This window comes from Macaca fascicularis, chromosome 10 (assembly GCF_037993035.2).
Source record: "Macaca fascicularis isolate 582-1 chromosome 10, T2T-MFA8v1.1".
NCBI lineage: Eukaryota > Metazoa > Chordata > Mammalia > Primates > Cercopithecidae > Macaca > Macaca fascicularis.
The window spans coordinates 99,255,639-99,282,182 of NC_088384.1; the positions used below are offsets into that span (position 1 = coordinate 99,255,639).

Below are 26,544 nucleotides of genomic sequence, written 5' to 3' on the forward strand. Positions count from 1 at the left end.
AAGCATCATTTCCTGCCAGAAACCATCCCTGGCTCCAGCCAAGTAAGGCTGCCCTTTGCGGCAGCATCTTAGACCCACCATCTCCGTATGGTGATGGTCAACATGCCCATCTGTCTCCCCAAACCAGACGGTGAGTTCCTTGAGGACAGAAATGATCTTTCAGGTCTCCCTTGCTGGTGAATCCACAGTGACCAACCCAGAAAAGGAACTCAGCAAAATGGTGAACCAGAAGAACTGGCTTGGGAGAAAGCAGAGATAGCTGCAAGGATGCCCTGCTAGGAACTGTGGCAATCCTTAGAAAAGTTTGCCCTGAAACAATCAGCATACTCTTAGCAATTTTTGAGTCTCCAAAATAAATATCTGTGGTCAACAATGAAATGGACAGAGTGCTCACTTTTTGACACTCTATTCTACAACACAAATCTTGCTTGGAGGCCAGTCACATTCGCTCTTGATCCTAAGTGTGATCACATGAAAGTGTTCACGTGGTCCACGCAGTACAACTGGGAAGTAAAGAACAGGCTGGGCCAGGCACGGTGGCTCACGCCTGTAATCCCAGCACTTTGGGAGGCCGAGGTGGGGGTGAATCACGAGGTCAGGAGATCAAGACCATCCTGGCTAACATGGTGAAACCCCATCTCTATTAAAAATACAAAAACTTCGTCGGGCATGGTGGCAGGCACCTGTAGTCCCAGCTACTCGGGAGGCCGAGGCAGGAGAATGGCATGAACTCAGGAGGCGGAGCTTGCAGTGAGCCAAGATCATGCCACTGCACTCCAGCCTGGGTGACAGAGTGAGACTCCATCTCAAAAAAAAAAACAAAAACAGGCTGTATGTGGAAGGCTGTGGCTTGTTTATACACATTATTTGGATAGTTCTGTGGCTCCTGCACTGGACTGGTTCCCTCGGGGGAAAAACTATCCAAGGATGTGTCCACCGACAGCACATCTATCTCATGTGTGTGTCTTTGTGTGCATAGAAAGAAGGAGAGAGGAGAGGGAGATACAAACACATACGTTCCTCAGCCTCTCCTTTACAAAATGTGTTCCTAAAAATCAGTTGCAAATTGAATGTTTAAAATTTGAACTCTACAGATCCTTGTATGCTATAAGGGTAGAGTAGAAGAGGGTGTACATGGGAAGACTTCTAAAAACTATGGAATTTTACCTTTGGTATACATGTTTCATTTTCCTACCCCCTGAGTGTCATGCAATTTGGGATTATTTAAAATATTAAGAAATAAATTAAGTTACAAATGATAAACTTAATTTTGGAAAGTCTTACCTTAAATTCCAATTATCTCAGCTTACTGAAAATGACAATTCATACAAAGGAGAAAATGAGTTTGCTGTTAGGGACGAGGATGTGCTGGTACAGATACTGCAGAGGATTTGGCACTGGCTTCCACTCCTTCATGCAGTCTTTCAACATTTGTAGAGTACCCAGTACATGCCAGGTGCTTTCTAGGTAGCGAGCAAGAGAGAATTGCTTCTTTAAGTGCTTTCTCCCCATTACATTCAAATGGGAGAAGCGAACTAAGTAAATAACCAAATAAATAAATACTTGGAGATAGCTGATACCCTTAACCTTTTAACACACCCAAGCTTATGTGGACAGAAAGGGAAGGAAAGATATTTGAGCTGAGTTGGAAAGAAGGCACATCCCAAGTAGAGGGAACAATTAGAGCCAAGGTCTTGAGGGAGACACAGGTGTTGACTATAAGAGAAGAGAAAAAAAAGGCCAAGGTAACTAATGCAGTGCCCACAAACCTTTTCTGCAAAGGGCTAAATAGTAGACTTTAGCCTTTGCAGGGCGTACGGTTTCCGTTGCAACTACCCAACTGCACCATTGCATGAAAGCAACCACAAATAATATGGAAATGAATGGGCAGGGCTGTGCTCCAATATAACATTTTTATGAATGTTGAAATTTGAATTTCATAGAATCTTCAAGTACGACAAAATACCCTCCTTTTGATTCATTACCTACCATTTAAAGATGTAAAAACCTTTCTTAGTTCACAGGCCATACAAAAACTGGCAGCAGGCCAGATCTGGCCCATGGGACACAGTGTGCTGGCTCCTAGGCTAAACTCAGTCAAGTAAGTTGAAAAGGTTTGGCTGTGTCCCCACACAAATCTTGTCTTGAATTGTAGCTCTCTTAATCCCCATGTATCATGGGAGAGACCCAGTGGGAGGTAACTGAGTCATGGGGGTGGGTTTTTCCCATGCTGTTCTCATGATAGTGAATAAGTCTCACAAGATCTGATGGTTTTAGAGAGGGCAGTTCACCTGCACATGTTGTTTTTCTTTATTTGTGTGTGAGACAGAGTTTTGCTCTTGTTGCCCAGGCTGGAGTGCAATGGCTCTATCTCAGTTCACTACAACCTCTGCCTCCCGGGTTCAAGTGATTCTCCTGCGTCAGCCTCCCAAGTAGCTGGGATTACAGGTGCCTGCCACCACCATGCCAGGCTAATTTTTTGTATTTTTAGTAGAGATGGGGTTTCATCATGTTGGTCAGGCTGGTCTTGAACTCCTGACCTCAGGTGATCCACCCATCTCGGCCACCCAAAGTCCTGGGATTACAGGCGTGAGCCACCACACCCGCCCCGGCTGCACACACTCTCTTGCCTACTGCCATGTAAGATGTGCCTTTGCTCCCCTTCACCTTCCACCATGATTGTGAGGCCTCCCAGCCATGTGAGTCCATTAAACCTCTTTTTCTTTATAAATTACCTAGTCACAGGTATTGCTTCATAGCAGTATGAGAACAGACTAATACATAAGTGAATAGCAGAAGAGGGGATAAAAGACAGTATTAGGAGCTAGAAGCAACAGTTTCGGCTTGGGGCTTTATTCTACGTGCAAGTGGAGCGATTTAAAATGGGAGAGATATGGTCGGACTTATGTTTTTAAAAAGTTACTTTGGCAGTTGAGTGGCGATTCTGATGGTGTCATCAACTTCCTTGAAAAAATGTGTCAACAGGGAATGGAACACTATCCTCTTGACTAAGGAGTCTGGAGCAAACCATCTTCCCCTCAAAAGCTCTATGGGGCAAGGCATGGTGGCTCACACCTCTAATCCCAGCATTTTGGGAGGCCGAGGCAGGCAGATCACCTGAGGTCAGGAGTTCAAGACCAGCCTGGCCAACATGGAGAAATGTCATCTCTACTAAAAATACAAAAATTAGCTGGGCATGGTGGCACGCACCTGTAATCCCAGCACTTTGGGAGGCCAAGGCAGGCAGATCACCTGAGGTCAGGAGTTTGAGACCATCGTGGCCAACATGGAGAAACCCCATCTCTAATAAAAACACAAAAATTAGCTGGGTGTGGGATTATGCACACCTGTAATCCCAGCTACTCAGGAGGCTGAGGCAGGAGAATCACTTGAACCCAGGAGGCAGAGGCTGCAGTGAGTCGAGATCATGCCACTGCACTCCAACCTGGGTGACACAGCAAGACTCTGTCTCAAAAAAAAAAAACAAAAAAAAAACAAACAAAAAAAACTCTATGGATCTGTAGATTTCTCTCTGTATTTGAATCGCTGAAGGGTTTATTTTTCTTTAATGTTGATTCTCTGTCCACAATTTTAAAGATTTCCTCATTTTCTTCCATCACTAAACACGGCCTTGGAGACACGATGTCTGAGGATACATTTTCAGGATTTCATGTGTGTTCTTTCATTTTATTTTCCTTTCACAAGTGAAGTCATCTGACCAGTAACCAATTGAAGTTAAATAGTCAATACTTTCTGTACATCTGACAGACTCTATCCTTGCCTCACATGTATTACCATGAGTACCAGCATTTTCACATTTCCATTTTCTACTCATTTTTATGATGTAAGAAAAAACTGGAGAAAAACTCAATCACAGCTGTACAGATAAGGGGGGTAAGAGAGAAAAACTGGCCTCATGGCTGGCAGACATCAGAGTACAATGGCTTCAAATGGTTTTGTAAAGTCCAAATTCAACACCAGGGTTATAAATGAATAATAATAAAGAAAAGTGTGGTTTCTCCATTCCCATCAATTCTGCCCTATATGAGAGGAAAGGCTGTCAGAGACTTGGTCCTTTTAGGCTTCCCTGTGTTTCTCTGACTACCCCTCCTAAATCCCAATTTCCAATGTCCTGTCAAGAGTCTGACTTGGCCTGCATATTGGTTCATAGACTGTACTTGGCATCTTGACATTCAACTGAGTTTAGCAGCCCAGCTCCAGCTAACCATGCCCCAGCAGAGAGGGAGTGCCGCCATGATAGTCAAGTCAACAAAGCCTTTACTCTTGACAAGTCTGGACCTCTTAAAAATCCAAGGGCTTTCAACCCTTGTTAGGCTGGAAAAGATTCAAACTTGGCTCTCTCAACTGTCATAAGAAATAGATAATGACAACTTCTTAGACATATAGCAACAAAGAAAGGAAGTCACACATTTCAAACTCTCTTCAAGACACTTAATAAGTTAACCAAGGTAAATAAGTAACCAGATCAAATCTATCAGAATTTTTTCATCCCCCAATTTCAGCCTCTTAGTTAAATTTCAACCCCTCCTGGGTCCATAGAAGTGAAGCCTTTTGTAACAAGGCTCTGAATAATGCAAAAAAAAGAGGTGGGGTGGGAGCTAAGATGTGAGTCTGTGACAGGCATAGTCTAAAATGGCCCCAATGATCCTCACCTCCCAGTACTCACATCCTTATATAATCCCTTCCCCTTGAATGTGGCTAGACTAGTGACTAGCTTCTAAACAACACAGCATGGTAAACATGATGGGATATCATTTATGTGATTAGGCTACATAAGATGATGACTTCTGTCCTGCTACAGAAGTAGCAAGAATATAGCAGATTGTTTCCCTTGCTCAGGAAATGGGGCAAACCCACATATGTTAGAAAGGTCCATGTGGCAAGAAACTGAAGGTGGCTTCTGGCCAACAGGCCCCCTAAGGAGCTAAAATGCTTAGTCCAGCAGCCTGCAAGAAACTCAATGCTGCCAACAATTATATGAGGTTGGAAACAGATCCTTCCCTATGGAGCATTCAGATGAGATCACACCCCTGGACAACACCTTGACTACAGCCTTATGAGAGATGTTAAAAGCAAAGGACCCAGTTAAGCTGTGCTCAGAGACTACTGACCCACAGAAACTGTGAGACAAAAAATGTGTGTTAAGTGGCTAACTTTGTGGTAATTGGTCATGCAGCAACAGTTAACTAGTACAAGGTCCAACTTGTCATTTCAATTTGAATTTCTCAAGTCATCCTAATCCAGGAGTCACATATTGTCAAGTCTCTGCACACCTCTCACTGCATTATCATAAGCTTTCATGAATTTAAAAGAATAGATTAGAGGTTGATTTCTTCTAAAGAACCACTACAGTAAACCAATCTCAATCCCTTTTTTCCAACAAAGGTACATCAATTGCCACATCTTCCTCTTTGATGCAAATGACAAAGAGGAGTATCAAACCATGTCATAGCCATCTTTGAGTCCAGGAGAAAGAGATAATGACAGCACCTGGCCTGTCTTGCCTCACATCAGGAATGCAGTGAGATGGTTTTGAGCCATGGACCTTCCCAGACCATTTGAATGAGACTGACATCATGAGAAAGGGGGTATCTTCCAGTTGGGAATCCTCTAGTGGCTGTATCATTATTTTCTATTAAAGCCCCTAGGACACAGGAATTTTTTTCCATGCTGATATGAATCTCTCATGGAAAATAAAAGTTATTTTTAACTATGAGCCTTAGGCTATAAACTCATTCTCCCCAAAGAGTTAGGATCAAGCAAAATCAAAGAAGTTAGAGGAAAGAGAGAAGAACACATCCTGGAGTGACTCGGCCACACCTGCAGACCATGTGTCCTGCCCCACAACTGTCCTCTGAATGCTCTTCTAGGACCTCTTCCCTCTCCCTTTTACCTATGCCCCTTTTTATGTAGTTCCTCCTACATGCTCATCCCACCATGTCTTCATTCAACCTGCTCCTAAGAAAACTTGACTTTATGATAGTAAGAGCTTTCCAACTAGCTAAGGTCGATTCATCAATTCAGTGTACTACTCCAAATACTTCAATCCAGAGTTCATTAGGTTGAAGGCATCATGCTAACCCCCACAGCAGACATGTGAAGAGCTGTGTCTACAAAGCCTTTAGAAATGCTCCACAAACTCCCCTGCCTTCTTTCATTATAGAATGGGGCCAGAGTGAGCACCCCAGGTTCAAAACCTAAAAAGCAGGTTTCAGGCCTTGCCCCAACCCTCAGTTTTTGTGCAGCCTTGGGTTGGTCCTCTAAACCATCTAAGATCCAGCTTCCTATCTACAAAAGCATCAGAGGACTTGTTAAGAGCAAGAAAACACGGTGTAAAGCATTCTTTAAAAAGAGTCACTGCAATTAGGGCAAACAATTTCACCTTTTCTTATAACTCAAAGTTATCCATAAAATAATCAGTTATTGTACTGGGAGTCCACATCTATTTTTTCTCCTCCTGACATTATCATTGTCATGACTGCCACTACATCTTCAGCAAAGCAATAAGGTGGGACCTCTAGGGTCTTCCAAGGGGAAGAGCATGCTTGGCCCTCATACCTAGCAGCTGCCGCTACTGAGTTGATTGAGGTTTCATCACTGCTTTTTACATTTATACCTCCTAATTCAACACTGGGGGTTATAAATGTAGCAACAGTTAACTAACACAGGGTCCAAACTGTCATTTCAATTTGAATTTCTCAAGTCGTCCTAATCCAGGAGTCACATGCTGTCAACTCTCTGCACCGTTCTCACTGTATTATCAAAAGCTTTCATAAATTTAAAAGAATAGATTACAGGTTGATTTCTTCTAAAGAACCACTAAAGTAAACCAATCTCCCTCCTCTTCTCTAGTAATGAGGTCATCACTGCCTTTATTTATCAGCACTGCAAGCATGCCTCCCTGAAACAACCTTCTCCCTCCTTCTAAATCTTCTGAGCTTAGAAATCAAATAAAAACTTGCTAGAACTGTAGGTAAAGTAAGAGCTGCTGGCCACTGAAGGAGAGACTAAGGGCTCTCCTCAGGAGGAAAAAATAAGAACTTTGTGTGTTTAACATCTCTTTGGTGGCTCAGAGCTCTTTAGCTTCTTTCTAGGTTACACGCAGTGCATTAGAAGGCAAGTCTTTAAATCACAGGGTTCTGTATTAGAAAGGACTTTTTACACAGTGTCTGGTATATAGTTACCATTACCTATTTCTATCTAGGACCTCACCTAGGGCCCACCCACAAGTGTTGATGTGTATCTTCATGTGTAATACACAACAGCAATGAGACCATGGGCATTCCACTCTTATTTGGTACACAGAGGAAATTCCTATTTAAGCACGATCATCATTTCCACACTATTTATTCACCATTTTATATGTGTTACTTCATGTCATGCTCACAACCATCTAATGAGATAGGCACTATTATTCCCATTTGCTAGGCACTATTATTTCCATAAAGAAATTTAAGGCTCAGAGAGGTTAACTGATTTTCCCAAGGATATAGAGAGAGTAAGCAGGACGATTAAGAATCCCAACCAGTCTGACTTCAGAGCCCATCTTGATAGGGATGAAAATATCTCCAACGATGGCTATAAGTTCAAGTCACATTATAAATTTTTCCTAATGAACAGAAGTGAACTCCAAAATCCACCTATCAAATTGAAATTTATCATGACTCACGTGTGAGTTAACAATTCTCCAAAAGGCAATAATATTATAACCACCAGTGCTACTATCCCTCACCAGGTATTTGACATGCAGCCTTTCCAATCTTCATAACCCCCTGCCAGACTGGTAGAAGTATTCCCACTGACAGCGGGGAATCTAGGCTCAAAAAATCACCGTAATTTGCCCAAGGTCGCAGACTCAGTAAGTGGCAAGAGCTGGGATTTTAATTCAGGTCTCTCTGACTCCAATGCCTCTTCTCTTTCCAACATGTTGAGTGACCCAAGATGAAATATATTTAAGGATAAACTAGTCTTCAACAATATAGTCAATCTTCACAATTCAGAAGACTCTTCTGAATCTTTTGCAGCTTTGAAACTGAGACAATGCTGGTCTAGAAATCAACACAGCTGGGTGGAAACCAGGTTTGTCCAGTTAATAGTTGTGTGACTGAGTATGTTGCATAATCTCACTAAGACTGTATTTCTTTATAGTAATGCAATTTCACAGGGTCTTTATCAGGATTAAATGGGATAATGTGTGACATACGTGCAGGTATCAAGGTCTATGGCACACAGAGAGTACTTTAAGTATTCTTTCTTTAATTATTATTTTTCTTTAGAAAATGAAAATATGAATTGGGATTTCTGAATGACAGATTTAAGATAAACCAGCTACTATTACACAAGACAGAACACAGAATCTTCTATTCAAGATTAAAATCGCTGAAAGTATCCTAGAAATCACTGAATATTCATTTACTCACCAACATTAAGTGAGCACCAACTATGCGTAGGAATGGCACTGGGCACGTGGGATCAGCAGGGAAAAGGACAAAATATGAATGATTATGGAGCACAGATTCCAGTAGAAAAGAGTCAGAAAAATAAACACAAAGATAAACAAGAAGACCATTTCAGATAGTTAAGTGTTATGGTTGGAGACAGCAAAGCTCCCTCTTATTTGGCTGAGAAGAAAACTGATCTCTAGACCAGAGAAGGGACTTGACTGGCCAAAGACCCCACCCAGGATTAATGGTGTGTCTTTGTTCCCTAGACCAGCAATTCTCAAATTTTCACTTCTATCAGAATTACCTGAAAGGGTTTTGAAACACAAATTTCTGGGTCCCACACCAGAGTTGTTTTTTTTTTTTTTTTTTTTTGAGACAGAGTCTCGCTCTGTCGCCCAGGCTGGGGTGCAGTGGCCAGATCTCGGCTCACTGCAAGCCCCACGTCCCAGGTTCACGCCATTCTCCTGCCTCAGCCTCCCGAGTAGCTGGGACTACAGGCGCCCGCCACCTCGCCCAGCTAGTTTTTTGTATTTTTTAGTAGAGACGGGGTTTCACTGTGTTAGCCAGGATGGTCTCGATCTCCTGACCTCGTGATCCACCCATCTCGGCCTCCCAAAGTGCTGGGATTACAGGCTTGAGCCACCGCGCCCGGCCCAGAGTTTTTTATTCAGTGGATCTGCTATGGAGCCCAAAACTTTGCATTTCTGAAAAGTTCCCAGGTGATGCTGACACTGATGGTCAAGGGACCACACTTTGAGAACCATTGTCATTGAGGAACACAACCACATCAGAAAGTAGTGGGGCAGAAAGAGCACAGGACAAGTACCCTAACCCCTCTCCTCCTGCCATACCATCTCCTACCAATGCCAAACTCCATCACTAAACTCAGTCAGGAATCAGAGCGCAAAAAAGTCGAGGTCATGTAGCCTCCTGGAATCCAGAGCAGTACAGAGAAGGGCTCCATTAACACAATTCCCTCCCTTTGCCCCTTTCCACATTAAAGCTTCAAAACCTCACTGAGGCTTCCCACTAGTCCTAGTCCCCAAGTGCCTCAGCATCCCTTGTGAGTTCTCTTAACCTCAACCCCACCACATGAATAGTCCCTTTATTAAAGTCTCTTGACACACGGGAGTTGAATTCTGTTTTCTGTTAAGATTCAGAGAGATACAACACCAGATCCCAGACAGTTCCACTAGTGGTGATAATTTTCGAAACTGACAAACAGCTCTTCTATTTCTTCCTAAAGTAACAGCTATAAAATGCGGGTCAAATATCAGATAATCTTTTTTGCTACACAAATATAAATCCTATATGCAATCTGCCAGCCCCTGCACAACCTGTGCAGCAAGATCACTCTAAACAGAGTTTGTGGGCCTGGGATGAGCATTACAGTGACCAACTCATCCTGATTTGTCTCAAACATTCCTACATTTTCAATAAGCATTGAAAGTCCTATGTCCAGTAACCATCTCCATCCTGGGCATATGAGGACAACTGGTCACCCCAGCCATGCACTCACGCTTTCTTGCATTAATGACACCTCCACTGAACTTCCAGCAATAGCACTATCACCAAAGATGGCTAGTATTTATGGAGCACTTTCCATGAGCCTGGCTCCTTGCTAAGCATTTTACATACCTCACCTCATTAATTTCTCACAACCATCCTACAAGCAAGTTACTACTATTAGCCTCACTTCACAGATGATAAAATCGAGGCTCAAAGGGTTTAAGTAGCTTGTTCAGGTCATACATACAGCTTATAAATTAGCACAGCCTTGAGCCCACAGTCTGAGATCAGAGCCTGCAGTCTTTTTTTTTTTTTTTTTTTTTTTGAGACGGAGTTTCACTCTTGTTGCCCAGGCTGGAATGCAATTGCACAATCTCTGCTCACTGCAACCTCCACCTCCTGGGTTCAAGGGATTCTCCTGCCTCAGCCTCCTGAGTAGGTGGGATTACAGGCATGCGTCACCACGCCCAGCTAATTTTGTATTTTTAGGAGAGATGGGGTTTCTCCATGTTGGTCATGGCTGCTCTCGCACTCCCGACCTCAGGTGATCCTCCCGAGAGCCTGCACTCTTAACCACCACGTGGTTCATGACAGAGCAGATGGACTCACCTGCCCCAGATCTGATTCCATAAGGAAGGAAGATTCAGCCAAGAACTACCAAAAGGGCATGTTAGAAACCAAGCACAGTTTCACAGAGTGGAAACTGAAAGGGGATCTACGTGTTCTTTATTTTAAGGCACATGATGAAAAAGTCAATGGCAAGGTATTTGGTGCCTTTGGAAAATCAGAGATAAAATTATGCAGGCCCTTATATCTCAGAATCAGAGATTCTTGCAGCAAAATCTGTGACATTCAACACCTGATGCATCCTACAAATGCAGAAGCAGTCCCATCCTTGGCTTCAACCTCTCATTTGTAAAACTGGAGTAATGATCACCTGTCTTAAATCCACAAGGTGGATGTGCTGTGGAGAAAGTAAACTCAACTAACTGTCCAGCCAGAAGTGTTTTCCTAAACTGCTGCGCTTGCTGGAGCCCCAGAGGTCCGAAGTCCATAGTGTGGGATGACCCCTGGGGTTTGGCATATGGCACCTTCAGGTGCTCGGTCTCCAGTATGGAATCAGGGGCAGCTATATCTAGGGGCTCAACCTCTGTTCCAGGACAGGTGAGGGTCCTCCCCTCAGAATTGCCCCCTTGTATGACTGGGATAGTTGAGACTCATTTGTAGGGGAAGATGGAGCTTCTTTCTGGGAAAGACAGTCTCTCTCTCCCATACCTCTTATTCCCATAAAAATCTTCTAACATTCAACATCACGTGGTGATTCAGAATCTGGCCTCTGAATGAGACGACCACAGTGTGATTGTGGCCAAGCCCTCGAACCTCCATGAAACCAATTATCTTATCTGATACATGGGATTGCTGTGTCTGCCTCGTGGGATCATTATGAGAATTAAATGAAGTCTTAGAATTTCCCTCAAAGACATGATCATTGAAAATTCTGAAAAAAAAAAGGCTTTCCACCCAGACATTTCAAACAGGATCTAATTTTCTCCGTAAGTATGAATTTTGCACAGCACATGACACAAAGTAAGCCAGACAGAGAGAGCATAAAGTAATAGCCAAGAACACAGAATCTAGCCTTGAATTCTTCTGGCTCAAGTCAAGTTCCAACACTCACTAGCTGTGTGACCTTGGGCTTGCTACTTAACCACTCTATTCCTCAGTTTTTATGATCATTGTATCTACATCGTAACAGTGTGATGAAAACTCAAGGAGTGATAATTAGTAAAACCCTTGAAAAGTATCTGGCTCATGACAAGTATTTAAAGCATGTAATAATGTTAGTGTTTCCTATTTGGTAGTCATTTCACCTCCTGCATTTATTCCTCTGATTTTCAGTTTGGATCCTTCATACTCAGCAGACCCTGCTGCACCTGTGATTTTCATAACTTTTGAATCTGGTCCCTACCATTATTGCCCATCATCCATCATTTCACCAAATGATTTTTCCCCTTCTTGAATTTTCTGCTTTTCATTCCAACTTGAGCCAAATGCTCTTCTCCTCTGTATACTCTTTTGGGTTTAGAAACCTTCCTCCTACGAAAGTGAAAATCCCTGCTGTCATACTCTAATCTGGACTGTTCTAATGGAGTCGCTGTTTGAAATGAACAATCCTTGAAACAGGTTGCTTTATCTTCTAGACCTGGGGATTTCACAACTTATTCCTTTTGAACAAACAAACCATGAGTAATGTCATATAACAAAACTGATCCGTTGGGAAAATATATTTTTAATATATTTAATCTTTAGCAAAGATATCCAATGATTTGATTTTCAGAACATAAATAAAAATCCTAAAGTCAGAGACCTAGAACTTTAGTCTGTAAGAAACATAGAAATCATCTTGTCATTTCACAGATGGAAAAATGATGCCCAAGTTCACAGCACCTCTAAACATTGAAAAGATTGCGCAACATTATTCTTTGAGTCAGATGTGCCTTTCTGAGGCCTCAGGCAAACCTAAGGCCAAAGGCTGTCCTATGAAAGAATCTCTGCTGTTTCTCTGGGGAGCGAGAAAGTCTCCTCCGTGGAGGTGCCAGGAAAGAGGAGAAGGATGTGTGAAAAGGGGATAGAACTGATGGCTAAGAAGGTCCCCTCCGCTGGGCCCCACGCACCCCTGTTCAAATGTCTCCCTGTGTCTGTGATAAAGTTCTCTATTTCCGTTCTTCTGCATGATGCAAGGGTGTTAAGATTCCCCAGAGAAATCCTTTACAAACTCTGAAATAAGGCCTTCCATATAGAAAATAAATTCTAAATTTGTCTTGAAAAGATGACAGAAGAAAACTGTACATATATTTGAAATTCCTATTATCAGTACCTTATTAATAAATCTTAAATTTCAAGAACATCACTTGGAGCTGTGACTGTACCACTGCACTCCAGCCTCACAACAGAGTGAGACCCTGGGCTCTGACTATGCCACTGCACTCCAGCCTGCCAACAGAGCGAGACCCCGGGCTCCGACTGTGCCACTGCACTCCAGCCTGCCAACAGAGCAAGACCCCGGGCTCCGACTGTGCCACTGCACTCCAGCCTGCCAACAGAGCGAGACCCCGGGCTCCGACTGTGCCACTGCACTCCAGCCTGCCAACAGAGCGAGACCCCGGGCTCTGACTGTGCCACTGCACTCCAGCCTGCCAACAGAGCGAGACCCCGGCCTCTGACTGTGCCACTGCACTCCAGCCTGCCAACAGAGCGAGACCCCGGGCTCCGACTGTGCCACTGCACTCCAGCCTGCCAACAGAGCGAGACCCCGGCCTCTGACTGTGCCACTGCACTCCAGCCTGCCCAACAGAGCGAGACCCCGGGCTCTGACTGTGCCACTGCACTCCAGCCTGCCAACAGAGCGAGATCCCGGGCTCTGACTGTGCCACTGCACTCCAGCCTGCCAACAGAGCGAGACCCCGGGCTCTGACTGTGCCACTGCACTCCAGCCTGCCCAACAGAGCGAGACCCCGGGCTCTGACTGTGCCACTGCACTCCAGCCTGCCCAACAGAGCGAGACCCCGGGCTCTGACTGTGCCACTGCACTCCAGCCTGCCCAACAGAGCGAGACCCCGGGCTCTGACTGTGCCACTGCACTCCAGCCTGCCAACAGAGCGAGATCCCGGGCTCTGACTGTGCCACTGCACTCCAGCCTGCCAACAGAGCGAGACCCCGGGCTCTGACTGTGCCACTGCACTCCAGCCTGCCCAACAGAGCGAGACCCCGGGCTCTGACTGTGCCACTGCACTCCAGCCTGCCAACAGAGCGAGACCCGGGGCTCTGACTGTGCACTGCACTCCAGCCTGCCAACAGAGCGAGATCCTGGGCTCTGACTGTGCCACTGCACTCCAGCCTGCCAACAGAGCGAGATCCCGGGCTCTGATTGTGCCACTGCACTCCAGCCTGCCAACAGAGCGAGACCCTGAGCTATGATTGTGCTGCTGCCGTGAACAGACATCACTTTTTAAAGGAATAATTGAAATGCAGAAATATTACAAAGAGAAGTGCAATTAACACCTAGGTTCTTCTCCATCAAGAATTATCAACCAATTTTAACAAATTTTCTTAAAGTATGTTCTCCTTTTCAAAAGCAACAGACTATTACAGACAAAGTCAAAATGCCCTTTATCCACCATCCTAGTTCCATTTTTCTCATACCTCTTCTAAAGAGTGTAGCCTTCCATTCTGCTTTCAATGCTGACATAAACTTACATAGTTTGATTATTAATACCTATTTGATTGATGTATCCATTAAATTGACTCTGTTTTCTTTCTGCAGAGGAACATGTGGACTTGCAGATGCTGACTTTGGTTCATGTACCAGAAAATCCTGATATTTGTAAATTAGTCCTTAAGTAGATGCCCAGATTGTTAGTATAAGATCATCCAAGATGCTGATACAGAAGGGAAGTGGCATAGCAAAAACTGGGATGCTTCTGTGTACAAGCAGGATTCTGCTAGTTTGAAGAGGTCACTAGCACCTCATTAGTAAACCATGAGGCCAGAAAAAGCCAGCCCAAGATATACGATATCTGCTTCAACCCTGTGTAGTCACCATGCTCCCATAATATCCTATATTTTTGGCTAAAGAAATCAAAAATGTATAGAAGTTTGGAAGCACATCCAAGGTCCTTACCAGATAACCTGTGACCCAACTGCAATGACGCCATTGGTGTCAGAAGTGGGACAGACATGAAGAACCTACCACAATGGCCACATTTTGGACAGGGATCAGAATATCAAAGTAGGACACAACGAGTAAAGCATGCCTAAAACATGAGAATTTGGGGGGAAGGAGCTGAGTCTAGTGGAATTTACCCATGTTTCTTCTCCCTTCATCCATTTGGACCTGACATTTAGTGAAAGATGGCTGGCACAAAGGCAGTTAGCACGAGGCAAAATTCCTGGAACCTTTTGTGTGAGCCAAAGCAGTGGCTAGAACTAAGGATCTCCAGAAAAGCTGAAACCCCAAAAGGAGAAAATGTCTGAAGTTTCAGCCAAAAATCTATGGATCACAAAAGGATGCTCTCAAATTAGACATCTGAAAAGGTAACCTGGAATGGGAAAGATACCAAAGACCCCTAGAATCCCAGGTAGAACAGGTGGTCAGCAGCTTTCCAGGCACAACTGCTGAGGTTTTGGAAGTGTGAGGAAATTGGAATGGAATGAAGAAATGCTTCAGTGCTCATCAAGCCAACTCTCAGGCAGAACAACTGCAATACAGAGAGATTTACACAAAGAAATTTAAATATATGCTAAATATTTCGTATGTGGGAAGAGGAAAAGATAATAAGGATAAGAAATCTGACTTCATCAACCTTCAATAAAAAAGTGACCCATCAGAAGCCTGGCCCCAAGTTACAGTTTTAAACTAAAAAACTCCATTTTAAAATATGTGTATACTTTCTAAAGGCAGCAGTAACTTTGAAATTTGTTCAAATTTATTGCACTTGTCCACCAAAAATGGTGTTCGGAGGGTCAAGTCCCAGAAATATTTTTCTACTTGGAACTTTCTATTTTTCTTCCAAGAAGAAAACTTAAAGAACTTCGTTGAGATGGAAAATTCACCTTGGTAAGTATACCCAGAAAAAGTTTATAAAACTTCTGCTAAAGCAAGGGTGTTGTGGTACCTGGATTTGGTTGGGTGTTTGCACGATTAAGCTGAGCATCTCAAAAGTTGAAAACTGTGTATTTCCTCTTTTCCAGAAAGTTCCATTGCTCCTTAGTAAACCTAATAAAAATGACCTCAAAACTGCAACTGAAGTGTCAGACAGCTGGCCTCTACTTCATCCCAGACAATTTTGTTTATGCGAAGATAACCACCCTGAACTGGAGCCAGCTGAGATACAGGGAGGAAGCTGACTTTGTGCCTGGCTTCTTTAAGGCTAGAAGCTCTGGGAAAATAACTAATCATTCCTGACACGCACCCTGCAACTCTGATTTGAGACCGTTTAGAATCTTGGCTTACAGTTGTGGTTTCTGAGCTGAAAGTCACTCTCCCATTCCAACACACACACTTTCTATTTAAAAAGGTGAAAAAATAATGCAAAAGGTTAAGAGATGGTAAATGGACAGTCTTAGGCAGAGGAAAGATTCACTGACAAAGAAAAATGTAACAGTCAAAACATCCAAAGCTCTGGATCTGGAAAGAGAAGAAGGACTGGACACTGAAATGGCTTTGAACTCAAAGCTAGGACAGAAGAGCAGAACAAGTTCCTTGACCCAGGCCTGTTAGGTATATTTGTGCAGGTTCCACACCACAACAGGCAGCAGCCATGACCTAGACATGGTACCCCACCCCCCCTCACACCAGGAGGAGAGCCTGGCACCCAGTCTTGCACAGCCAGAAGTAGTAAGGCTGAAGGGGACAGGTAGTAAATGGGAAACTGCTCAAAAACCTAACTCCCTGAAAGTGGAGGCCAAACACTTCCTCAAGGCAGATGAAGGGTGAACTCAAGGTGTCTTAGAGCCCTCCTTCCTAGGGTCACCTTGTAGAAATGACTCAAAAGGGCTTAGGGTTGGGACCATCATACATTGGTGCCTCTCCTGCCAAAATACAGATACCGCCTAGACAAGAACAATGCGGATCTTTGGCATCACCACCACCCCCGAATCAAACAGTTAAGCTGTAAAAAAACAGTAAATTCTTGAAGCACATCTTCACCAGAAGTCCAAAGTCTGGTCATCTCATTTAGATTTTGACAAAACATCCTTCCTTCACTGCAAGATCTCCTGGGGCCCTAAACACAGTTACCTTGAAAAGAATATTGTGACAGTCTCTTCTGATGACTGTACTACTGCCACAACAACCACAACCAAGAGTTCAGGCATGACATGTTTCAATCCCTATAATAACTTACGTGTTTACATCAGACTTTTTAATTGCTATAACTTATATTCTCTATGTTAGTTTTATGGAGCCCATTTTTAAACTTCTGGAAATGGGTTAGAAAGGTCTAAAATAAGCGCTAATTTTAAAAACTGGAATATGCAAATGTAATAAAAATATTAAATTTCAGCTAAATTATATTATAGCCCTAATATATTGGTGTTGTTTATAAATTGGTTTTTGTGGAACCTAGATACTAGTGGAAAAATTTTAGTCTTACAAAAACACAATCGTACTTCAGTCTTGGGGGTAAAGGTTGAAAAGTTTTCTGATGGATCTTCAGATTAATTCACTTTTACTTTCTGACATACCTAATTAACTTTTATAAAATTTAAACTAAATCCCTTCTGAGACACTAAATCTCTCTACTCTAAGGCCTATAAAGAGTGAAAACCTGACACTGAACTGACACTACTGCCACCCAAAATAAAAAGAATTAAAAGACCTGAACACACTTCAAAGGTTATATTTGTACTTTTCTCCGAGAAACAAGGTTTCCTACACTTGTGTGTGACTTCAGGTTCCTGTGGTGGGCAGCTCCTGAAGTGGATCCCAACGACCCCCACTGCCTGGTATTCATCCTGTGATGGTTAATCCTATGTGGCCACTCGGCTGGGCTAACAGATGCCCAGATAGCTGGTAAAATGTTATTTCTGGGTGTGTCTGTGAGGGCGTTTCTGGAAGAGATCAGCATTTGCACTGGTCAACTGAGTAAAGCAGATGGCCCTCCCCAATGCAGGTGGGCATCCTCCAATCCACTGGGGGCCCGAATAGAACAAAAAAGTAGAGGAGGGCAAATTGCTCTCTTGGCTTGAGCTGGGACATCCATCCTCTCCTTCCCTTGGGCATCAGTACTCCTGGTTCTTGGGTGTTCGGACTCAAGTCAGAGCCTACACCATCAACCCCCAAATTCTCAGGCCTTCAGACTTCCACCATCAATTTTCCTGGGACTCCAGCTTGCAGACTGTGGGACTTCTCAACCTTTAAACCTGCATAAGCCAATTCCTATAAGAAATCTCAGTCAATCAATCTCTCTCTCTCTCTCTCTCTCTGTCTCCCCCCCCGCCCCCGCTTCCTCCCTCTCCCTTTCCCTCTATATATATATGAGAGGGAGAGAGAAGAAGGCGGGGCCGGGAGAGAGACAGAGAGATTGATTGAGATTTCTCTCATATATATATAGAGAGAGAGGGGGAGAGGGAGGGAGGGAGATATATATATACACACACACACACATACACACACATATATATACACACATACACAGACACACACATATACATATATATACACACATATTTTTTTTTTAGACAGAGTTTCAGTCATGTCTCCTGGGCAGGAATGCAATGGCACGGGCTCAGCTCACTGCAAATCCCCCCTCCCAGGTTCAAGTGATTCTCCTGCCTCAGCCTCCCAAGTAGCTGGGATTACAGGCATGCACCATCATGCTCGGCTAATTCTGCATTTTTAGTAGAGATGGGGTTTTACCATGTTGGCCAGGCTGTCTCGAACCCCTAACCTCAGGGGATCCGCCCGCCTCGGCCTCCCAAAGTGCTGGAATTACAGGCATGAGCCACCACGCCCGGCCAATATATAATATACACTTAAAATGTGATATATAATATATGTGCCCTGTTATAAATTCTAATATATAGTCTATTGGTTCTGTTTCTCTGCAGAACTCTAAGACAACTTCCTTGTGCAATTCCTTTCCCTTGAGTATGAGCTGAACCTAGTGACTTGCTTCTGACAGAATATGACAAAGTGATGTGACATCACTTCCCAAATTAGGTTACAAAGGATTGTGACTTCTGTCTTCCTCACACTCACTCCAGCCCTCTCACTTGCTCACTCTGACAAAGTCAGCTGCAACGCTGTGAGCTGTCCGATGAAGCGGACAAGTGTGTTTACATGTGTGGCAAGTGCCTGTGTGGCACGGAACTGAGCGCGGCCTCTAGCAAACAACTCATGAGAGATGGAGGTCCTCAAGCCAAGAGCCCGTGAGTAAGCGAACCCTGCCAACAGTCACGTGAGTGAACCTGGAAGCAGACCCTTTCCCATTCAAGCTGAACTGACTGCAGCCTGTGAGGGGCCCTGAGCCACAGGACCCAAGCCACACAGATTCCTGAGCCAAAGAAATAGTGAGACGATAAAGCCACTGCACTGGGGGAGTAACTTGTTACTATCAGACAATTAATATAGCTCCTTTAGAAAAGGACTGGGCTTGCTTTTCCTTTTCAGAAAGTTGGTGCCCAAGAAAGAAACATGGACAGCTGGGACCTGACTCTGGACCTGACACTGGACCCAGGCACTTGGAGGCCAATTCCAAGATGCTAAAGAAAAAAAGACATGGTGACATCAACTTCTCAGCAATACTCATTTAAACACATAGTGTGGCAATGTGGCAAAATTATTTTTAATTAGATTAGTGAGTTATCCTATTCAAACTAACTTTATGAAATCAAAGAGACAAATAATCATAAATGCATGCTGTTTAGAACCGCTTTCTTTTCTGTCCCTAATGCCACCAGCCATCCCCATTTTACCCTGCTGTATGCCAGTGTTCAAAGAAAATACCAAAAATCTGCACCCAGATTCTGATGTTCCCACGACAAAGGGATCAGGGCTCTTTAAATAATAACTACTATAATAATATAATAAATAATAACAAACCAACACGTGGGTCTGAAAATCCTTGTTGTCACTGGAAAATAAGGACTCTCTCAAGGAGGCCTGGAGGTGGTAAATAAGAACCTGGTTTGAAGGAGCTCCCAATAGCCAAACTGATCACTTAAGCAGCACACGCACAAAAGCATAATTATAGTCAATCAGAGGAAGTCAAGACCACCCAAGGCCACTAGTATTTGTGATGATCCAACATGAAGCACTGTTTTTAAAACTCCTGCTTGCTGATGTGAACCCATTCATTCATGCTCAGTTACAAAGAGACAAATGCGTGATCCCTGAGGGATGACTATATAACCACCCACCATGAGGTCAGGGAGGACCAAGAGAAATGGGTTTGTGGTCTTGTGTAGGCTTCTAGAACCAATAGGATAAAAGGGGGAGTAAAGCAAAATGAGGGGTGGTTTGAGAAGAAACAGGTTTCCAAGGTTCTGGGAAGCAGGAGCTGGAACATAACTGTGGGATACGGGGATATGTAGTCGGCAGCACTGCATTCTTCCAGGGAAGAGGATAAGCTCCATGACGCCTAGAAAGTTAGAAGTTTGCAAACTATTTTTTTTTTTTTTTTTAGACAGAGTCTCACTCTTTCGCCCAGGCAGAAGTACAGGGGCATGATCTCAGCTCCCTGCAACCTCCGTCTCCTGGGTTCAAGTGAGTCTCATCCATAAGCCACCCAAGTAGCTGGGATTACAGGCATGCACCACCACACCTGGCTAATTTTTGGTTTTGTAGTAGAGCCGGCATTTCGACACATTGGATAGGCTGGTCTTGAACTCCTGGCCTCAAGTGATCCATGTACCTCGGCCCCTCAAAGTGCTGGGATTACAGGCTTGATTACAGGCTGGGATTACAAACTCACCCAGCCGTGGTCTGCAAACATCTTTTAAGAGCAGCACTTGGAGAACTATTAGCGTGAAGTTCCTCCTGGGTGTTGATGGAAGCCCCTACAAAGGCAGAGACAAAGCTGGTGCAGAACTGTTTTCTCCTCTGTTCAACCTGGCAGGAAACCAATGGTGGGAAAAAAAAAAAAAAAAAGTTGCACCTGCTCGTGATCCAAGACGCTTCTACTCTTCTGTTAAATCTCTACATCCTTAGCTTAATGAGAAAAGAAATGAATGAATGATCTCTTCTCTCCCCCACAAATCCCTACCCTACCAAAATACTCAGGGTAAAAGTTATTCGTGTCTTTAATTTTAATAGACATTGCCAAATTAGCACTCAGAAAGGCTGTTTCAATTTTCGCTACTCAAAAATGAACAAAGCTACCTAATTGCTCAGATCCTTGTCAAGACTTGATAGTCTCAAACTTTTGCATTTTTGCCAAATTGATGAGGGGGAAAAAATGCTACTTCACAGATTTAATTCACAGTCTAAAGAGCCTTTAAAAGGGCGAGAGATAATGATTTGCAAATTGCTAATACAACAAACTATTTTGGAAACTAGCAAGAGCTAAGTCATAGTAATGCCATTTCCTTGCTGCCTGTTTTCCGCCACGGACCAGGCTTGACAATTTACAGGAATTATCTCCAGCTCTTGCAGCAATGAGGCATCGGTAGTCCCATTTTGCAGATGTAGAAAAAAAGATTCAGAGCACTGAAGTAACTTATCAAGGCCACATCACAAGTGCATTAGGGAGCTGAGATGTACACATCAGTTTAACTTCACAAAGGCCCGTGGTCAAATAAAAGTTTTAACAGCTTTAGTCCATAAGATTTCATCCATCATCAGGGTACAATTTATACCTTTTAGCAAATGTAGAGTTACACAACCATCACCACCTTCCAGTTTCCAAGTCAAGAAAGTTAGAGGTTTGCAAACATCTCTTGAGAGCGGCATATCAACTGTTCTCTCAGGTTCGTTTCCTATAAACCCCTGCTCCATGCCTAGCCCTAGGCAACCACTGGTCTGCTGTCTGTCTCTATAGATCTGCCTTATCTGTGCATCTCATAAAATATGCAGTCTGTTACATCCAGCTTCTTTTGCTTAGCATAATGTTCTCGAGGCCCATCCATGGGGTAGCCTGTATCAGCGGTTCATTCCTTTTTATTCCTAGTCGTATTCCCTCGGAGGGATTCGCCGGTTGATGGACATCTGGATTGTTTTCAGGTTTTGGCTTCTGTGAATAATGCTGCTACAAACATTCATGTTTGTGTCTTTCTGTGGACATATGTTTTCATTTCTGTTGGGCAGATTCCTAGAAGTGGAATTGCTGGATTTTATGGGGAGTGTCTGTTTAACTTTTTAAAGAAACTGCCAAACTGTTTACCGAAGTGGCTCCACCATTTTTTATTCCCTCCATCATCAAACAAAAATTGTCAACTGAATATCCAAGAAATGTGAGACTTTGCATCTCTTCTACTTATGCTCCAGGGGATGTGCTTGTGTGTCACACGCACTTTAGCAGCCTGGCTTCAGTGTGAGAAAAAATTAAGTCTGCCACACTGTGGGTCTGCTTCAATTTCCAGCTGACTTACCAGTCTGAAAGTGGATCTGATGAGGCTTCTGTGCAGCCCCTCCTTGTGGATATACCTAGGAAGGGCGAACTGAAATAATGCTCACATTTGGAGATAAAACAGGCCCTAATGGGCCAGGCGCCGTGGCTCACACCGGTAATCCCAGCAATTTGGGAGGCCGAGGTGGGCGGATCACAAGATGAAGAGATCGAGACCATCATGACCAACATGGTGAAATCCCATCTCTACAAAAAATACAAAAATTAGCTGGGCGTGGTGGTGCACACCTGTGGTCCCTGCTATTCGAGAGGCTGAGGCAGGAGAACTGCTTGAACCCAAGAAACGGAGGTTGCAGTGAGCCGAGATCAAGCCACTGCACTCCAGCCTGGCAATAGAGCAGTGAGACTCCGTCTAAAACAATAAAAAATAAATAAAAATAAAAAAAAAACAGGCCCTAATGATCACCATGCCTCACTGACACCTCCCTCTTTCCCTGTTCCGCTTTATTGACACATCAATTCCCATGTTTTTACGGTTGACTTCTGCTAGGTCCCTTTGGAATGTATTTCTAGAATCCTCACTGGGTCCCTCTGTATCCTCTTTAGCACCTGCAACTCTTACCAACAGATAAAAAATAAATGGCATTATCCTGCTCATTTCTGCCTCTCCCTGGCAAATAAAAGTGTCCAGCAGGACCATATCAAATGCTGAAACCCACGACCCCAGCCGGTCACCCTAACCCACCTGGACACACACTATTGATGAACCCCTGTCCCTGCGGCTATATCTGATTATTGTTCATCCACTGAAAATATGTGGCTTTCTTCCTCTCCACACTAATCGGAATCATTCTGTAAGATTTCATGAGACACGCTAACTGCTTTCTAGTATCTATGTGGTATTGCCTCCTGGACCCAATTCTGTAATGTGTTTGCAAATGCTATTATACTTGTCCGACATGGTTTGTTCTCAATAATCTCATAGCTTGTTAATTTATTTATTGGAATGCCATGGCCCTTGTTTGTTTTCTTATTCTTTGTTTTTTTATCAAGTGCACAAAGTTTCTTTGTCCCCCCCAGCCCCAGAGTGCTGTGCACTTGATCTCCAGGTTAGGGAAGAGCAGAGGACAGAGCCCAAAAGCAAGGAAGGCTGTGCACGGGAGAGTGTAGGAAGGGAAACAGAACGCGTCCAAATATTGTGTCCTGCCACAATATGTAACCATTTGTGGTTTATCAACACTTCTAAGTCAGAGGGTAAAATATGCCTAAAAGTCAACATTCCCTATTTAAACCCTTGAATGGCCAGATTTACTAGTGTCATCTGTCAGCAAATTTCATTGGCAATCTCTCTGTAAAAGCAGGTGCAGGGAATCAAGTCCCTAAAAAGAAGAAAAGGAAGAAAACTGGGTGGGTGTGGTAGCTCACGCCTGTAATCCCAGCACTTTGGGAGGCCGAGGTGGGCAGATCACCTGAGGTCAGGAGTTCGAGACCAACCTGGCTAATATGATGAAACTCCGTCTCTAATAAAAATACAAAAATTAGTCAGGTATGGTGGCACATTCTTGTAATCCCAGCTACTTGGGAGGCTGAGGCAGGAGAATCACTTGAACCCAGGAGGCAGAGGTTGCAGTGAGCCAAGCCTGCACCACTGCACTCCAGCCTCGGCGACACAGTGAGACTCCATCTCCAAAAAAAAAAAAAAAGAAACTAAAAATCATCACCAAACCCAGCCATCTCATGGTCAGTTCACTACTTAGCATAAGACGGATGCCCCACCCCCCGGGCCTGTGCGCATACACCTGTGCTGAGGCCAGTAACAGACCAGGCTCCTCTTGGGACAAAGTGCCTATTATGTACCAGGCAATCTTCCATTCACTCTGCATATAACATCTTACTTGGTTGCCACAAAGTCCAGCAAGACAGCTCTAATTATGCTCGCTTTACAAATGAGAAGCTGGAGATCTGAGAAGGTAAATGACTTGCCCAAGCTGGCATAGGTAGAAAGAAGCAGAGGAGGATTCAAACTGAGGACTTCAGACGCCAAAGCTCACACTCTTTTCTCTAAACCAGGCTGCCTGCTGAGTTAAATTCCCCTGCGCCCACCCTCCCCCACATTATAGCTGCCATGAGACTCTACCACCTCTTCACCATCATCAATAAATATTTATCAAGGACCACTACCTACACAGAATTGCTCTTGTTTCCACAGCAACACACTGTCACGGAGTCAGGGGAGTATCCCGTGCTTGAAAGAGTGATGCTGTCATGTCCTCTGATCATGGCTGTGAAAGGTGACAGCTACACTACTACATGGAACACTGTCTCAGCTGGCAGCCTGACGCCTGCAAGAGCTGTGCTGAGGACAAGCAAGAAGAAATTAAGTAGAGTAGAAAGAGAGTGGGTTGTAACCCAAGAAGATGGTGTGTTTTTACTATGTGTTTGCAATTGTTGCTGGAATAGAATTTAAGCCAGGTTTGCACATTAATTGTTCTTTTATTAGGAAACAAATCAAGCAATCCATGACAGAAAGTAAAATTCAACTGTACGGCTAACAGTTCCCCAGAGGTATACAGCAGTGATTATCGAGTTAAATGACTACATTGCTAACAATTGCAATTGCAAGTCAGTCCCCTATAAGATCCATTTTTGCTCTCAATATGTGGATTTTGAAATCCACTGGTAAATGAACTAATTATCCCCTTATTCATTTAACTGTCTCTCTCTTCCCCCATCCCAAATCATGTTTTGCCACATTGTTAAGAGGCTGTTTTTAAATGTTTTTTGTTTCATTTTTCTATCATTCCTTCCAAAAACTGTCGTGGCTCAAGAAATATGTCTTAGAGTAAGGAAAAAGGAAATTGCCTTTTGATGACAAGCTTCCGCCCCTGACTTTTGGACACTGAGACCAACATGTTACAGCAAAACATACTAGCCCAACTATGTTATGGATGTAACCTTACAAATTGAAATTGCTTTCGAGATTGGGAATTTTCAGATCAAAAGAACATGGAAAACACACTACTTAGTCTTAAAATGTATTTATCCAAACTTGCCAAAAGTTTTAAATAAAATACTTTAAAGGAAATCAAGTTATTGTCATATTTATACTAGATTTGAAATTCTAACAATTTCTGAATTTAGGAATAAAATAAGAATATGTCCATTTTTTAAGTCAACATTTACAGTATTCTTGTTTTGGCAGATACAGATGTTCATGAGGAACCCTGGGAAAAAAAAATCTAATTTAGATGGTCGAGTTGCCGTTAAACTGGAAAGGAGAGGACAGATATATACAGAAAATCCCCATTTCTACAAATGCGTGAGGCTTAGAATGCACCAACCAGTTCTCCAATACAAGCTAATCCCATTCGTTTAAGGAGCCCCTGGCACAAAGGCAGCCACTTGCTAAATATATGCTATATAGTAGGTTTGCAGAAGCCAGCCTGTTCAGGTAGACCCAAAAGAAACACAGGATGCCTTAACAGATTTCTTCCCAAACCATATTCCAGGATTTCTTTTCTTTCTCCTGCGTTCTAAAGAGCAAACAAAGAAAAGGTGCTCGCTCCTCACACTTCTCTAAATGTTTTAACAAAAGGCTGCTGAATAAACACATTACTCATTTAAAAATTGAAAAGAAGTTCTATTCCTGATACGAAAGCAACCAGATTTGCATTTTAATAGTTGTGGGAGACCGCCACCTGGCGGGAGCATCCGGAACGGGCGGCGTTCAGCACTGGACAGCCTCCCGAGCCGGTACGGGTTTTACCGCTTACTACCCAAGAACGATTTGAGACCCGTGATGGAATATTTTTGATCCTGTTTCTGCAGCGGGAACGTGAGTGGTATTAATGTGTGGTTGGCCGGTCATGCATTAGAGGATATAAAATCTGAGTCACGAATCATGCCTGGGTGTCCAGGACTGCCCCGGGCATCCTCCCTAGCACCCCTCCCTCCCTAGCACACCTAACACACACTCCAAAATGAGGAAAACGAGAATTGTGCACCATCTTTAGAATGATGCTGTGGCTGTCCCTCTTCTCTCACTTGCTAATCCAACCTTTCAGCTTCACACACCTCTAAAGGAGTGTCTTCGTCACCCAACTTCCCAGCCAGGGAAACAGGCTGTCCCTTCACAGAAGTCGCCTATTCCTCTTCCATTTTAGTACCAACCAAGGAAGGCTCTAACGCATTTCCAACGGAATGTCCCTCCAGCGGCCCTTAACCTCAGACGCAGCCTGTGCAAACACGCTGTACTTCCGCACAGGTTCGTTCTTTTTCTCTTTCTTCCTTTCCTTCTTTCGGTGAGATAATAAATGGGCACAGCTGTTGCTCAACGATCCAAAACGAGCCTGTTCCTGCGTCCCACGGGCTGATCTCAGCCTGTCCCCGTGATCCCAGCCACCTCAGCCCGGCATAGTTACACCAAAAGCAATCGGTGCTAAGAAACTTTAAGGTGATTTTAAACTTGGAAGTACACCTGCAGCACTCCCTCCCTTCTCTTC

At 43.7% G+C, this 26,544-nt stretch overlaps 1 protein-coding gene across 15 annotated transcripts in view; it reads right to left on the bottom strand.

Moving 5' to 3' along the window:
- Window positions 1-26,544, bottom strand: part of PTPRT (protein tyrosine phosphatase receptor type T) — a 1,114,889-nt gene that overhangs the window by 1,086,850 nt on the left and 1,495 nt on the right. The window lies entirely within an intron of this gene.